The sequence below is a fragment of the Trachypithecus francoisi genome, unplaced genomic scaffold (genome assembly GCF_009764315.1).
Source record: "Trachypithecus francoisi isolate TF-2019V2 unplaced genomic scaffold, Tfra_2.0 Lachesis_group6, whole genome shotgun sequence".
In the NCBI taxonomy this organism is placed as follows: Eukaryota; Metazoa; Chordata; class Mammalia; order Primates; family Cercopithecidae; genus Trachypithecus; species Trachypithecus francoisi.
In genome coordinates this window covers 118,087,140-118,092,225 of record NW_022681471.1, presented here as the reverse complement: position 1 = coordinate 118,092,225, position 5,086 = coordinate 118,087,140, and positions in this window count along the sequence as shown.

The window sequence follows — 5,086 nt, the reverse complement described above, 5'->3', positions numbered from 1 at the left end:
GCTGCCGCCGCCGCTGCTGCTGCTGCTGCTATTTTTCTAGAAGCCAAAGCAGATCTTCACATCAGAGCTTCAGCTCCCTGCTGCTGTCAGTCATAGCTGCATGACTGAGACTGAGGGACCAGATGCCTGGCTGCCCGCCCCTGGAGCTGGGTAGCAGATTTACTGAGGTGTCTTTGGGCCAGGCCAGCCTTCTAGTTCACTATGAAGCTGGAGATGAATTTTTCTGGGCAGTCAAATGCAGTTTGAAATGAACGTGATCAATCAAGGGAATGAAAGCCTTGGTCCAGTGGCCCCAGCATGACAGAGAAGGCCAGCACCAGCCTCTGCCTTTCTCCTACACTTGAGAAATTGGGAGAAGGTATATGTGTATGCCATTTTGCTGAGGTCAAACACTACCCAGTGATTATGGGGGAAATGGTGGTGTAGAGAAAGACAAGGAAGAAAATGGAAAACTCTTATTTCAGACAGGCCTACCAGGTGTCGGGCATTGTATGGACACGTTAAATGCATAATCTTATTGAAACTGAGTGATAGAACCACAAGAATTAGACATGGTTATCTCCGTTTTACAGATAAAGAAACTAAGCCTTAGAGAGGAAGCCTCCTTGTGAGGTCACATCACTAGCAAATGACAAAAGCAGAATTCATGCTTTTACCTGCTGGCCTTGGCTTTTGCATACCACCCTGCTTCTCAAATTGGGAAGGGACATTTTTGATACAGGCAGCTAGTTTTTTTGTGTGAGTTTCCTTGCCTCTCATTAGGATTGTTGCCATCAGGGCCCATCCTTGGCTCAATAGAGCAATATTGAAGATTACTTTTGTCATAGTCCAGCTTCTTCATTGAATTAATTTAGGCAATGTTAGCTGCTATAACAGACCCCCAATTCTGAGGGGCCTAACACAATAGACATTTATTTCTTGCTCACATAAAGTCCAGCTGGCCATGTGAGGATGAAGGTTTTGCTCCATGCAGTCATGCAGAGATCCAGGTCCCTTCTGCCTGAGGCTCTGCCCTCCCCTAGAGCGTCAGTGTCATCCACTAGGTCCTCTGCCTCAGAAAGGCAGGTGGGGGAAGGAAGTATGGAGGATCCTGTAGGAGGTTCCACAGCCCAGGTGAGGACACAGTACACCTTACTTCTGTCCACATTCCATTAGCCAGAACTCAGTCACATGTCAATGCCTAAGCCAAGGCAGGATGGGGAATGCATCTAGCTCTGTGCCACCCAGTAACCAGCACCCATGTCTTGGTTGGGGGGCTGCCAGAATCTGCTTGGTCCTTGGGTACAGACAGCTGCACAGGGTGCATCAGGGAAACCCCGTTGAGATAAAACTGACTCAATCCTGCAGCAGTGCTCTGGAGATAGTGTCTCCATCGGGGGACAAGGGGGGTTTACACCCTGTACCCATCAGCCGTTTTGCCAATGGGCTCCCTGAGCAACTTCAGATGTCTGTACCCAAGGACCAAGCAGGCTATGGCAGCCTAGGGCAGCCAACCAACCAAGACATGGGCACTAGCAGTTGGGTGGAAAATCCCACCAGCAACCATGTACAAAAATGGGGAGTGGCTCTGAGGCTAATTGTGTGGACTACTCGTGGTCTCTGCCTATTCCTCAGTGACCTTGTGCCCAATTGGACGCTGCTTTTTTCTTTTGGAACAGCACTTAATATCAACTTTATGCTAAGAGCACAAAGTGAGTTTTGCCTGGATCCCAGGACTCCCAGGGGTGGTTCGGGTAGGGTAGAGGCTTTTTGGTAAGTGTGGGGCTTCCAAAGCCCCTCTCTATGTAGGGCATTGTTCGCCATGACATAAACTGAATGCACAACTCGAGCAGAGGAGGGAGGATGGCCGGGATGTAGAGCCTGATGTTAGGAACTTGGAAGAATACATTTTCAAAGGAAACTTCAACTTAATTCATGTGCCTTCCGCTGTGGGAAAAGGACTGGGATTTGACATCTAACACTCACAGTCAGTTTTTAAGTTTGGCTGGCACTCTGAAGGTGGGAATCCTTGTGTGTGTGTGTGTGTGTGTGTGGTAATCCACATTGACAGTGTCTAAGAAGCTGGTAATTATCTCCACCCTACCCCATCTGCAGTCAATGGCCTCTTGGACCCAAGCCCTGGGTGCCCCTCCTCAGTGCTCCCATAATGCCTTGCACAAATTTCTACTTTTGCCCAAACCACATTATTTTAAAATAATTTGTTTTTATGTTGGTCTTAATTAATAACTGAACCCCTTGAGGGTAGAGCCCATGTCTTATGTTTGTCCAAGCTCTATTGCCCAACTCAATGTATGGGTATAGCATAGATGCTTAGTAAATATTTGCCGAATGAATGAATCATGTAGCAGAACTGAAGAGTTACTAGAGAAAGAAACCAAAAGCATGAAGCTAGAACTATGACTAAAAAAGAGATGAAGGGATAGAAGGAACTGGAATAAATAAATCCATGAAACAAGGGTGTGGAGCACTAGGAAGCCTTATCCATGGCTGGTTGGAGAATGATTGACATGTGCACACCCTACAAACTGGCAATTTCATTCCAAGGCATACACCCTTGAGAATCTCTTGTATACATGTACGAGAGATGTGTGCAAGAACATTCATGAAAGTGTAAGAGCCCCAAATTGGAAACAACCCATGTGTCTGCCCGCAACAGAATGGATACATCAATTGTGGTAGATTCATATAATGGAGTACAATACTGCAGTGAAAAAGAAAGAACTATAGCTACATGCACCAACGTGGCTGAATCTCAGAAATGAGAGGTTTGATGAGAAGAATCATAGAGGGAGTTATGCAGTATGATTCCATTTGCATACAGTTCCATGAAAGGAAAAAGGATACATGCATAGGGCGATAAAAAAAAAAAATAGAAAGCAAAGCGGGGGGAGATTAAGACACATTAAGGATAATGGTTACCTCTGGTGGGGTGGAGAGGGGAGTTCAATTGTAGATGGACATAAGGGGTGCAGGGGCTTCTGGATATAGTAAACCTCTACTCCTTAGGCTGGGTAATGGTACATGGGTGTTCATTTTATTGCTTTTCTTTAGGGTATGAATACATGGGATATACATTCTTTTGTATAATATATACACATTTTTATTGATACTTTAAGAGAAAAATAAAAAAAGAGAAAGTTCTGAAGCATCTCTTCTCTCAAAAATTTCATGCAGATAACACTTCCTAATAGGAATGGGGCTATGGAAAGCAAAGGATATTCTGCAGGAGCTCCCTCAGCTGCTAAGAAGTCAAGCTACACATTTCTCTGAGGGTCACTGGGAATTCCTTCCCTTTTGGAAGCTCAGGGTGGAAGCAAGGGTGGGAAGGGAGATTGGATTAAAAAGTATTATTTCCATGAAATCAGACACCTTGCCTTATGGAAAACCATGAGTCAGCAAACTATGGCCCACAGACCAAATCCTGCTGGCCTCCTGTTTTTGTAAATAAAGTTTTATTAAAACACAGCTGTAGGGGCCAGGCGCCGTGGCTCACGCCTGTAATTCCAGCACTTTGGGAGGCTGAGGCAGGCGGATCACGAGGTCAGGAGATCGAGACCATCCTGGCTAACACGGTGAAACCCTGTCTCTACTAAAAAAAACACCAAAAAAATAAAAAATAAAAATTAGCTGGGTGTAGTGGCGAGCGCCTGTAGTCCCAGCTGCTCTGGAGGCTGAGACAGAAGAATGGCATGAACCTGGAAAGTGGAGCTTGCAGTGAGCCGAGATTGTGCCACTGCACTCCAGCCTGGGAGACAGCGAGACTCTACCTCCAAAAAAAAAAAAAAACACACACACACACAGCTGTGCTCATTCATTCACCTATTGCCACTGGCTGCTTTCATGCTGTAGCAACAGTGTTGAGTAGTTAATACAGAGACCATATGTGACCCACAAAGCAGAAAATATTTACTGTTTGACTGTTGAAGAAGTTTGCCAACCTTGTGGTCATCCAGTCCCCGATCCTGCAGTGTGCTGAGGCAGTGGTGCTCAAACATGAATGTGCACAGGATCACCTGGAGGTTGTGAAAATGAAGATTCTGACAGCGTGCCAGGGATGGGACCTGAGACGCTGCATTTCTTTCTTTCTTTTTTTTTTTTTTTGAGACGGAGTCTAGCTCTGTCACCCAGGCTGGAGTGCAGTGGCCGGATCTCAGCTCACTGCAAGCTCTGCCTCCCCGGTTTACGCCATTCTCCTGCATCAGCCTCCCGAGTAGCTGGGACTACAGGCACCCGCCACCTCGCCCGGCTAGTTTTTTGTATTTTTTTTTAGTAGAGACGGGGTTTCACCGTGTTAGCCAGGATGTCTCGATCTCCTGACCTCGTGATCCGCCCGTCTCGGCCTCCAAAGTGCTGGGATTACAGGCTTGAGCAACCGCGCGCGGCCAACGCGCTGCATTTCTAACAAGATCCCAGGTGATGCTGATGCTGCTGGTCCATGGACCACACCTTCAGCGACAGGATGCTTACTGACGATGGTCTCTTGGCTCTCCATTCATTCCATAAACATTCATTGAGTATCTTCAGCATGTCAGGCCCTGGGGACACCGAGCTGAAATTGAGGCAGCACCTGAGCTTGAGAAGCCTTCATGGCAGACAAAGTCCTCCCCTTTGCCCTATAGTAAAAAACCCAGGAGCTGAGTCTTCCAACTTTATTCACTATTGGCTACAGGAGGAGACAAAGGATTCTGGAAAGTCCTTCCTCAAGACAATCTCTTGGCTTCTAAACCCTTGCCTGCTGCTAATCCGATTTTGAATGTCAAAAGCCGAATATTACTTTGGATTTTCTGTCTACATTCCCTAAAAGCCGAATATTACATTCTCTCTCTCTCTCTCTCTCTCTCTCTCTCTTTGAGACAGTCTTGCTCTGTCTCCCAGGCTGGAGTGTAGTGGCACTATCTCTGCTCACTACAACCTCTGCCTCCTGGGTTCAAGCGATTCTCCTTCCTCAACCACCCAAGTAGCTGGGATTACAGGGAGCCACCACCATGCCTGGCTAATTTTTGCTTTTTTTTTTTTTTTATTATTATACTTTAAGTTCTAGGGTACATGTGCATAACGTGCAGGTTTGTTACATATGTATACTTGT